The sequence below is a fragment of the Neovison vison genome, chromosome 8 (genome assembly GCF_020171115.1).
Source record: "Neovison vison isolate M4711 chromosome 8, ASM_NN_V1, whole genome shotgun sequence".
NCBI classification, from domain to species: Eukaryota; Metazoa; Chordata; class Mammalia; order Carnivora; family Mustelidae; genus Neogale; species Neogale vison.
Window position 1 is genome coordinate 82,822,462 of NC_058098.1, and position 12,777 is coordinate 82,835,238.

Consider the following 12,777-nt stretch of genomic DNA (forward strand, 5'->3'; position numbering starts at 1 on the left):
TTATAATAAAGGAGGCTGGGTCTGCCTCTGTTTTTCTCGTACAGTCTTCCATTGTGCAGAAGTGGGCTTCCCAAAAAATTAGTGGTGCTTCCACATTTATAATCGAGGATTCCTTTTGTTTGAAAGGCCCTGTTGGAGATTTCTGGATTACTTGGAAGCTAAATAAACTAAGAGGTTTTTTGGGTTTTTTGGTTTTTTTAAAATCTTTTAATCCTGCTTCTGCCTGTTCTTGAGCTACTGAAATCAAGATTCTCCCACAGGCAGAGAACCAAAGTGATTCCTTTCAGCAAACTCTTTGACTTACTGTCCAGGTTCTGACACATTCCTTTGCCAACAACAAATAAGTGAGAACACTTCCAATGAGCAATGGCACCTCTTCTCATTTGTAGACGGGAGCGTCAGCCTGAAAATAGTGGCCAAGTGTTTTGACGCAAAAAGCAAGAATTTCAGGCCAACTGCAGCCAAGTAGGCTATTCTTAGATGTGCATAGGAGGCTGAGAGGTCTCTGTGTGGGTTGTTGGGAAATGGTTAGGGATTTGTGACTTTTAAGTGGCTCTTGAAAATGTTTGGAGATGAACAAGCCCCTGCAGATCCTATTCATCACAGATGCTCCAATTCCCCCTGACCTTCTGAGCCCTTCTTAAACATGCACTAGTTTCTGAGGTGTTCCCCAGTAATTCTGAGGTCCATGCAGATTGATCCTTCCCACTGCTGACCCCCTACGATCCCTTTATTCAATACTGTACTTATCCTTGGATCATGTCTTGGTCCATTGGGCTGCTAAAACAAAATACCACAGACCGGATAGCTAATAAACAACAGAAATCTACTCCTACCAGTTCTGGGGACTGAGGAGTCCAAAATCAAGGTGCCAGCATGGTCCCATGCTGCTGAAGGCCCTCTTCCTTGCTCGTGGCTTGTGCCTCCTTGCTGTGCCCTCACATGGAAGGGGGCTAAGGATCTTTCTGGAGACTTGCTTATAAGGCATCAGTTCCATTCATGAGGGCTCCACCTCGTGACTTAAGCATCTCCTAAAGGTCCTAATACCATCATCTTTGGGGGTTAGGATTTCTCCGTATATGTTTGGGGTGGAGGGACACAAACATGCACACATAGCAGATGACATCTTAAGTAACCCTTGAGTGCTCTCTTCCCAGAGTCATACTGATACCATCTTCATCTGACTTCCATTTTCCAAGTGTGTGATGTGTGTGACCACACCCTCCTATCTTCCCCTGACCTCCATGCTACTTTACTTGCCTACTTTTCCTCACACCTCGCTGGCTTCTTTTCATTCTCCTTTGATGTTTCCTCCTTTTCTAATAAACCTGTAAATGTTAAAGTGTCTCAGTGCTCTGTCTTTTGTTCTTCTTATTCTCTGTCCTCCTTCTTTCCCTAGAGAACCTTCTCCAGCTCCATGGCTTCATGAACCCTGGCTTCATGATGACTGCCAAATGTCTCCTTCCTGCCTGGACCTCTTCCCTGAGTTCCAGACTCATATTTCCAAACACTCACTCAACCACTCCATGTGGCTATGGTGGCAGCTTTGCAATGAGTCCTATTGACTAGACTGAGCTACATTTCCCAGGCTCCCCTTTCTGTTATATTTCCAGATAGGCTGGGGTACAGGAGAGATTCTTGGAAGATTTTGGAGGGTGGAAGGAAAGCAACAACCCCATTGTAGTTCCCAGGGATTATTGTTGACCTACTGGCTCAGTTTTTGGCATGAAACAGCAATGAGGCCTGCAACTACCTTCCTCTGGGCCTTCCTTTGGCTTCTCTGGATCCTGAGTCAGGTGTCTGTTTAGCTCTGTGACAAAGGGCCCCAGCTTCTGCAGGATGCCTACTCTAGAAGATATATATTCTAGTGCCTCTACTTCTCTGGTTAAACTCTGAGAGATACAGATGTCCAAAAGGTGCCTCAGACATCATGTGGCCCAGGCAGAATTGTTCCATGACCTCTCCCCATAGTACTCTCCATCCTTGTCAACACAAGGGAAACCACAAAACAAATCATCAATTTGTCCTATTAGCTCTATCTCCAAATTACATTGCCCTCCTGACTGCTTCTCACCACACTCATTTCTACAACCCTAGTTCTATCCACTTCCATCTCTCATGTGGACAACCATAACCGTCTCTCAACTACACTTCCAGCTCCCCTCTCCCTCCATTCCATACTGTGTGTCCATCCTCCACACAGTAACCAGAGAATCTTCTTAGAGCTTAAATCACAGAGCTTCCCCCTCCCCATCATTTTAGAACCTCCCATAGCTTCCCATTGCAATAAAAATATAAATAGAAAATTCTGGAGGGTTATACATACTTTGGCCCCTGATGCTCTGTCCTTATGCTCACCCACTTATTGTCTGTCTTTAGATATGCACCACTCTCAGATGTGCCTCTACCAGCCCAAGGGTCTTGACACCTGCTCTTCCTCCTGTTTTGATTGCTCTTTTCTCAGATCCTCACATGGTTCCATCCTTCTTACTGTTCAGGTCTCAACTGGATGTCACCTTCACTGAGACATCCTTTCCAGCTCCACTCCCCAGTTATGTTCTACCACATTACCCTAGTTTGTCTTCCTCAAAGGACTTCTCTATATGTGATGTTATCTTGTTGATGTATACTGTTTATGTGTTTCTGAAGTGCCCCTATCAGACTAAGCAGAGGGGAGTGATTAGTACATAAGCATAGCCAGCCCCCAAATGTTGACACTTCAACCAAGTTGTTCATCATTCTACTCTACAAACGGTGTCTCTTTGGACAGATTGGGCAGATCTGTAGCTGTATCCTTTTTGTGATGAGAGAGAGGATGCAAGTTAGAGGGGTGGAGGGAGGTCATTGAATAATTCCAAAAAACATAATTTCTATAACATATATGCAGACTAATTCATATTATTAGTTCAGTGATGTGTATTTACAGTAACATAGGATGGGAGATGAGCTTTGTAATGGTAGCCCATCACATTCTTTGAGGTCCATGTCAGTCTTACCTACTAGAGTTTGTGTAGACTAGCTGCAGTTGAAATTCCCATTTCCTCATCACTTCCTTTGAAATTTATCTGAAGTGGGAAGGAATGGTTTGCCCATAGAGAAGTGTCCAAAGATGTGGCTGGTGCAAGAAGAAACTCAGCAGAAAGAATCTGAATCTACACTGGGTCTGCAAAGACCATTATTTCCTTTCTTTTCATTAGATTATAGAACATTAGAGCTCACAAGGAGCATAAATGATGATGTTATGGGCTGAATTGTGTGCCTTCAAAATTAATTTATAGTCCTAACCCCCAGTATTTCAGATTGTGACTTTATTTGTAAATAGGGTCATTGCAAATATAATTGGTTAAATTGAGGTCACATGGAAATAGGGTATGCCCCCTAATCCAATATGACTTGTGTTGTGTGTGTGTGTGTGTGTTTAAAGATTTTATTTATTTATTTGACAGAGATCACAAGTAGATAGAGAGGCAGGCAGGGTAGGTGGAGGTGGGGGGGGGAGCAGGCTCCCTGCTGAGCAGAGAGCCAATCCCAGGACCCTAGGATCATGACCTGAGCTGAAGGCAGAGGCCTAACCCACTGAGCCACCCAGGTGCCCCATGACTTGTGTTTTGATAAATGGGGAAATTTGGCCAGAGACAGGCACACATGAACGTGTAGTCAGAGATCAGCCAAGGAGTATCAAAGGTAGCCAGCAAACCACCAGAAAGTAGAATAAAAATATGCATGAGAATCTCTCAGAGCCCTCAAGAACCAGCTCTGCTCACACCTTGATCTTGGAATTCCAGCTGCCAAAACTGTGAAACAATACATTTCTGTCATTTAAGCCCCCTGATTTGTGTCACTTTGCTATGGGAGCCATAGCAAACAAATTTAGACGGCCTGGTTCAACTCTTCACTTTTGAGCAATAGTTCTCAATGGGGGAATTCCGCTCCCCGACCCAGGGAGCATTTGGCAATGTCTGAAGACATTTCTTCTAGTTGTCACATCCAGAGGTGCTACTGGCATCCAGGGGATAGATGCCAGGAATGCTGTTAAACATCCTGCAATGCACAAAACAGTCTCCCCCAACAAAGAATTATCTGGCTCAAAATGTCAATATTGCCAAGTTTCAGAAACCCTCTTTTAAAGACACAGAAACAGAGGCCTGGAGACAACAAGGTCACTAAGAACATTAGGGCAAGGGGCACCTGGGTGGCTCAGTCATTGGGCATCTGCCTTTAGCTCAGGTCATGATCTCATGATCCTGGGATCGAGCCCCTGGGCTCCCTACTCAGCGGGAGGCCTGCTTCTCCCTCTCCTACTCCCTCTGCTTATGTTCCCTCTCTCACTGTGTCTCTCTCTGTCAAATAAATAAAAATCTTAAAAAAAAAATAAAGAAAAGAACATTAGGGCAAAACTGGAACCAGGGTGCAGGCTGTTGGCCCAGAGAATAAGCAAGAAGAGATTAGTCCTGGCAAGAACCCTGGGGAAACCATGTTCTAAAATATAGGCAGAGGAAAAGAAGCTGACAGGGCAGGCAAAGAGGGAGGGGGGCACTAGAGAGGAAAGAGGAGAAGCAAGAGTACTTGGAGCTCCTGGGCTTGGGGCCAGAGGTAGACTGCAGAGGACGCTAGAGCAGAAGCTCTTACAAGATATCAGTTGGGAAAGGAAGAGAGAAACACATGGATAGCTGTAGGGAGACTTTGGGTGGATGAGGGATTGGGAGTTTAAGATAGAAGGGACTGGAGCATTGAGAGGAGCCCACAGAGGGTTGAGATTGAAGGTGCAGGGTAACATCAGGGGAGTGTTACTGAGAAGGGAGCAGGGGACAGGGTCCAGAGCCCAGAGTGGGGGGATTAGCTTAGACACAAGGAGGAAGGCAGAAGAAATTAATGGAAAGTGGCTTTCAGAGGGAATAGGTTTTTCCATTCTATTCTGCCTTAATCTTATCTTATTATACTTTGAGGATAATGTTTGCTAATAATTCATTAATGTGGAGGAGAATTCTGGGCCTTCTGGATGCGTTCAGGGATGTGTTCAAGGCTTCTGGTCTTCTCTGTTATTCCCTGAAAAGCTACTGCTACTTCCTCCCAAGCACGCAGATCTATCTGCCTTACAAAGTTTCCAAAGCCTGGTCCTACAAAAACTGATGGATGCAGAAACAAAAACAGTGGGAATGACCCAAATTCCATAGGAAGGGGTTCAGTAACATAGGGATAACTGACTGGCCTGGCTTCATGGCCTTGCAACCCATATGGTCACACAACACCCTGTGCTCAGAAGGTGTCCTGTGCTTGGGGCTTACGGCTCTGTGGTCACAGTCTTAAAACTGTCAATCTCATCTTTGGCTTTATATTTTGTAAGTGATGTCTGATGGGACAATGGAGAAGGCACCAAGGGCTTGGAGCCTTGGCTCAAATGCTGGCCTGCCTCCTACTGCCTCCCCAGGAGGGGCTCTAGGCCCCTCCCTCTTCACCCCACCCAAAAAGCGCTGCCCTGCCCAGAGGGAGCGAGTGAGAGGGCATGGGCACAAGTGGGGTTGGGGAGCGGGTTACAAACCCTTAGCCACCAGTGAGGGTCTTCACTTTCCCTGAAACTATCCCCATACACAAGGGTGTGCAACGTTAACTAGCAATAGAAAACACCTCCATGGATCAAGAGAGAGGGAAGAAGAAAGGAAATGGCTTTTTTCATGGTTTTTCAGCAAGGGACCCCTCGTTTTCATTTGGCAGCAGGCCCACAGATCATGCAGCTGTCCCTGATGACTGGAACAAAAGAAGCTGAGAGAACCAAGAAGCAGAGTTTCCCAGAGTTTTCAATCACTCTTTCCCTTACTAATAGTTACCAAGCACCTAAAAGACTCTGGGGATACACGACTAAAGAGACACAACAGTTGGGGAAGTCAGTGAACCTTGAGACTGGAGAGGGCTGGGCGTGCATGTGTGAAGACAGGCCACTGCAGTGCAGGGTGGCCAATATTATGAGAAGTCGGCCCAGGGATGGTGGGAGCCCTGGGAGGGGCCTTCACCTGCTTTGGGAAGAGAGAGGAGGCTTCTCAGAGAACACCCTCTCTGAGTAGTGCCCTGAGTGAGAATTATTCAGAGGAAGAAAAAGGAGCTGCTATCCCAAGGACTCAGGGAATATATGGGCAGTTTGGAAGATGCCAGTTGTTCCAAAAAGATGGATGACAGGGAGAAGAGAGCTCAGAGAAGTCAGCAGCACCAAATGAGGGGCCTTATTCTCCATGCTGAGGACTTCTGGCTTTATCTGGAGACTGTGGGAGCCACTGAAGGACTTTAGGCTGCCCTACCCAGATTTGTGCCTTAGAATGATGGTACAGCCTGGTATGCAGAATGGCTTTAGGAACCCAGACTGGAGCCAGGAAAAACACTGAGATTTTGGTCTCCATCCAGATCCAGGCAAGAGGCAATGTGAGCCTTAACCAAGGTGGTGGCAATAGGAATGGAAAGAATGAGCCTCCTGATTGTGTGACCTTGAGAGATATTTAGAAGGTGGAATAGAAATGGAAAGGCATCATGATGGATTCACTGGGGTGAGGGGTAAGGTAAAGGGCAAGTCTTATATTTCTGGTTTGGGCCAATAGGATGTTGTTGCAAACATTGTTCATAAAGAAAATCAATTCACAGGATAAATATATAGGCAATTTTTTGAGATGGTCCCCAGTGATCACCTCCTGGCACTAATGCCCTTATGTAATACCCCTGTCTTGACTGTGGGCTATACGTAGTGACTTGTTTGTAATGAATAGAATATAGCAATAGAAATGGGATGTCACTTCCAAGATTAGGTTATAAAAGACCACGTGACTCCTATCTTGGTATCATTCGCGCTCTCTCTCTTACCTTTCCACTCACTCACTCACTCTGAGGGAAGTCACTGCCATATTGTAAGCTGCCCTATGGAGAGCCCACATGGGGAGAGACAGTAGCAGCTGAATCCTGCCAACAACCATTTGAGTGGGCTTGCAAATGGATCCGCCCCAAGTAAGCCTTAAGATGACTATTGCCCAAGCCAATACCTTGCAGTCTTGTGAGAGACCAGAGCCAGAAGACCCAAGCCACACCCAGGTTCCGGATCCATGGATATTGTGAGTTATGCTTTGTGGTGATTTGGTATACAGTAATAACCAACCAAAGCATTAAGCAAGATAGGATAATATTCACAAAGAAAAAGAAAAAAAATTTCAAGCACACTTGAAGAACTTCTGGAGCACTAATTTACAAATATACCTTTGCTAATTATGAGTTATATTTATGTATTCATTTGACAGATTCCCTAAGGACCTCTACTAGGTTAAATTCTTATTTGTGTATATTCTCTCTCTTTTTTTAATAACACTTTTCAGACCACATGACAACTTATCTCTGTATTAAAGATCTGTATGAAGCTATAAGAACTTTGAAGACGGAAATCTTCTTCCATTCCACTTAGTATCCCTAACACTTAGCATGGCATATAGAGTTATTAGTGGCTAAGTGTGCTAGCTGAAAGAGATTCCAGTTGTTGAATATTTTCAAGATTTCTATAATTTCTATAATCACACTTTTGTTTGATTCAAACATTCCATCTTTAATCTAGTTCTATTCCCAAGAGGAATCCTGATATAAATTGAATCCTGGTAAACTGAGACTAGCAGAGGCAGAAAGATTAAGAAAATTTTTACTTCCTCCAGTGCTATTATTTGAGATTTGTTAAAAGTAGGAGAGTATAATTTCCTTTTTATTTATCCAGACGTGGATTTTGAGGGAACTTGGAATTGTGAGGTGTACAAATATCTTTCTTCTAGTTGCTAGAAATTCCACAGATTTGTGAATTAATTTATTTAGCAAATGACTTTGTTCTGCCATTTCCTATGGGAGCTTAGACCAATCCCTTCACATCTTTACACTGAACGTCTTCATTTGTAAAATAGGAGGAGAGGTGCCAGATTGTATGGTCTCTAATTTCTACTTCATGTTTCAAGTACTCTAAGTTCTATAAAATGTACTGAGACATTGTGTTCATTTAGGTACGGGACAGACCTGGGTTTGAATCTCAGTTCTGCCTCCCAAGGACCATGAGTGAGTAAATCATTTTGTCTCTGGGAGCTTTGTTTATTTTCCCTAAATATAAAAGGGGGTTGTTGGTAAGAATTAGAAATAAAACATGTAATGTATCTGCTTAAAAAAAGAAAAGGTAGCAATGACCAGTGTGTCATTCCCCATGGATGGGAAAATACAAATGAAAAATATAGAACATTGTATCAGCTTTCTAGAAATTTCTAGTCTGGTGGGGGATAGTCTTTTAAAATACCTTTGGCCTTTGCTCAGGTAACTATTATCTAATCTGTATTAACCACAAACATTTTTCATTAGCATGAAATTTTCCCCAAACTGGAGATTCAGCCTGCACGCTCTGTCTTAACACTGAATTTCCCAGCCTCAATACCTGCAGAAAGCAGGGGTTTCTCTTTTCATTTGGCTTACATCCACTGCCCTGTAATTTGATTCTTCCTCTTCATTCCTGGACCCTGTCCTTTCTTCTCAAACAAGAGGGACTGCTTTGGTTTTGACCAAGCCCTTCATCTTCCTGAATTCCTCAGCTACATCTTTTCTAACGCTTCCCTTTTCCAACATAAATAGTCCTTGCTTGCTCATTGTCCCACCCTGCCTCACCTCTGGCTCCAATTAGAGCAATATTTATTTTTCCCTTTTAAGAATCTCTCTAGCCTCTACTCTTCAGAAATGAGGCAACCCAGCTCGTGTTAAAAGCCCTTTATTATGGTCACAGAAAATCTGCTCTGACAAGATCTACCTCGACAAGACTGTGTTCCTGGAGATCCTTCTCTCGTTTTATCTGTCATCTCACTTTCTAGGTCACATCATTTCCTAGCATCTAAAGTGTTGTCTGTTTATATATATTTTAAAGAAACGGAGGGGTGGAATGTAGAGTGAGTGTCTTGTATGCTGGAGTGAGGAAGAGCCTCTTCTAATACCAACGCAAGGCACTCTGCCATCTCCTGGAGAAGGAAGAGAACAAACACACACATAACCTCTTTTGGTTTGGATTTGATGGGGATTTTAGTTAAGACAGCCAATAGCACCCCAAAGCCCAAGTGTAGACTTGGGATGGTAAAACTAGGACTCGGGTCAAACCCTCAGGGAAGTAATATGAATACCTGCTGGAATCTTCCAAAAGCACAGACACTTCAAGGGACTTGGGGCCATAAGAACTCTGGGATGATTCTACGGTTACCACGCCCTAAGAAAACAGTCAACAGTAAATCATCTTGCATCGGGTTGGCCTGATATCATCATACTAATGTCTTGTTCTTCAGTTCAGTCTGTCACCTCCCTTATACTAATACTGATATCTGTTTGAGTGTTTAGTAGCTTCCTGCCGTGCACTAAGCATGTGACAAGTACTATTACAAGTACTCTTCACAGCTGCACTCAAAGGCAGGTTCTAGTATTACCATCCCCACGTATAATGAGGAAACATTCAAAGTGAGTAAAGAGCAGTCAGGATATGAACTTGGGTAGTGTACAGGCTCTTTGCTCAGCTCAGTTAGTGTTATGGACTGAATTTGCATCCCCTCACCATAAAGATATGTTGTAATCTACCCTCAGTCTCTCAGAGACTTTAAGGATAGAATCTTTGCATAGGTGACCAAATTAAAGTTAGGTCACTGGGGTAATCCAATATGACTGGTGTCCTTACAAAAAGGGGAAATTTGGACACAGAGGCAGACATGCATAGAGAGAAGATAATACAAAGAGACACAGGGAAGAAAATGGCCATCTATAAGTCAAGAACAGAGGCCTGGAACAGATTCTTCCTCACAGCCCCCAGAAGGAACCAACTCTGTCAACACCTTAATTTCAGACTTCTGGCCCCCAGAACTGTGAGACAATACATTTCTGTTGTCAAAGCCTTCTAATCTGTGGTACTTTGTCTGGAAGCCCTAGTAAAATAACAGAGTCACTGATCGTCATTGTAAAGCAAAGACACTCTAAAATTCATTTAACAAAAACTCTTGGTTTCTCTTTCAATGTGGTCATTTATCTGCTTGGGGTTCATTCAAATACTCTTAAATCCTAGGTCTGCAGGGTCTGGACTAACAGGGGCTAAAGTATTCTTAGGCAAGAGTGAGTAGTATGCACCCAGATTCTGTGCAGCAGCAGCAGGGCCCAGAGTAAGCTCGGGACTCCACTGAGTTTGGGTGCAAGGCTGCCAGTGTTTCCAGAACACTCTCACCAGCAGGGGCAAGTCCCCCTGGTTTGCATAAAGGAGAGAGCTCCGTGTAATTTTAGAGTGAGCACCTTGAGGAATACTCAAGAAGGGCCTCCTCCTGGCCACCAGTCTTGTGCCTGGGTCTTCAAGAGAGGGGGCTGTGGGTGAACAGTGGGAAAGTAAACTTACACAGAGCATCTAAGTAGCATACTGCTTACAGATAAATCCCCTATTAATCAAACATGTTGACTATAGCTGACTGGGGTTTCCACCAGAGTGTGTGTTCCATCAGTTGTGGATTCAGGGCCAGATTCTTAGAGGAGTTAATTGAGCCTTAGCATCTTAACAAAGCAGTATCTGATCTCCTCTGATTAAACAGTGTTGGTCAACTCGACACTTGTTCTTTCTCTGCTCTTCCTTCTCTCCTTCCTTCCTTCCTTTCTTACTTGTCTATCTGATCAGGGGATGTCCTTTGCATATTTCCATTCCAATATGCATGTATTCGTAAGAAGGCGTTTTAGGTTCCAAGGGTTGCCATAACAAATTACCAAAAATTTGCTGGTGAAAACAATGGAAATGTATTCTCTTGTTGTTCTGGAGACCAGGTATCCTAAATCAAGGCGTCAGCATGGAAGGTTCCCTCTTGGGGGCTCTCAGAGGGAGATTGTGTTCAGTGTCTCTCTCCTAGCTACAGGTCGTTACCAGCAGTCCCGTGCCGGCTCTCCTTGGTTAGAGGCAGCATAACTGCTAGTTCTGCCTCCATTGTCACATGGCATTTCCGGGTGTGTCTGTGCCCAGATTTCCTCCTCCTTATAAGGGCACAAGTCATGTTGGATTTAGGGCCCAAACTAACCCAATGTGACCTCAACTTAACTTGATTACATCTGTAAAGATTCTATTTACAAATAAAGTCATATTCACACGTTCCAGGCAGACTTGAGCCAACTTTTGGAGAACACTATTCAATCCTGGGCAGAGGACAGTTACCATCAAACATGTAGTCAGTCCCCTTGCTCCCTTCCATGGGCCCCTTCTAGAAGCCTCTCAGATGAAAACCAGCATCATGGACAGGACAGCAAGGCTAGCTGGCTTCCGGAGTATCTTGCCTCTACCACTCAGAATCAGCTTATATTTGGGGATAGGACCTGAGTTGAAAGTTCAAGTCCCCAAACAATAATGAAATGTGAATTCTGCTGAAGAAGGAATTCCACCACGTTGTCACCCTAGGATATCACAAAATTTTCAGGGGGCAGTTGTGCCTGCCATGGTGTAGATGAGCCACTTAGATGCTCCTGCAGACCACCTGCTTTCTGTTTGCTTGGGGTCTGGTTGCCAAGTCAGCTCACAGACCCTGGATCTTATTTATTTTGCTCTCTTTGGCAACACTGAATCATATGATAGGAATCTAGAGGAGAATGACTGGGTGAATTTGTGGCGTTTATTTTTAAGACTGGTGGAGTCCAATGAATATCCAGTATTGTCTGCTTTCTTTTTTGTTCTTTTTCTCTTTTAAAGAAAATATAAATTTACAGTTGTTAAAATGGAAAGCTGTCTAAAAGCTATTATGTTGGAAAAAAAAAAGTAGGTGGCAAAGAGTACATTTAACTTGATCCCCATTGTGTAAAAAATAAATATGGGAATACATTTAGAAGTAATAAAATAACAATAATAATAACAACAAATATTGAACAGTTTACTCTGTGCTACCCTGTTACAAACACATTATATATTTTAATCCGCACACAGCCCCATGGAGGTCCTATTTCTATCCTACTTTACCACCTTCAATAGAGTTGACTAATCTCCTACAGATTAAGTATGACAATATTGATATTCACAAATTAGAGAGAAAGGAAAGAGTTTTGCTTAAATATTTAAAAATAGAAATTAGGGGTGCCTGGGTGGCTCAGTCGTTAAGCGTCTGACTTTGGCTCAGGTCGTGGTCGCAGGGTCCTGGGACAAGCCCCACATCAGGCTCCCTGCTCTGCTGGGAAGCCTGCTTCTCCCTCTTCCACGCCCCCTGCTTGTATTCCCTCTCTCGCCGTGTCTCTCTATCAAGTAAATAAATAAAAATCTTAAAAAAAAAATAGAAATTAAATCCTGTGACTCTATAGAAAATCATAAATATAAATTTCACATACTCTCCTACATGTTTTTAGTCTTACTGTACTTTGGGGTCTTAGAGCTGTGGCCCTATTTGATTCTTCCCCATGTATAAACTACTTTACTTGGGAAAGTACATGGTTTTTGAACTCATATTCCCATCCTTTGATCCATTCAGTTGTTGGCCATTCTCTCATCAGATTAAAAAAAAACAACCTCGTGGGGGGAAAGGGGTTAAGAGCTGCTCAGAGTTTCGTGGGGAACAGCCAATTCCTTCATTTCCAAGATCTGCTGTGTACTTCCTGCTTCTCTCACTGGGGGCAAATAAAAAACAGGAGATTTAAGAGACAAATTATCCCTGAGAAAGCCCCCTAGAACAGAGTAAAAATAATTGAAAAATGATAACAAGTGGCTGAAATGTTTGGAGAGATAAATGTGATTTATCATATAGCACATAAGCA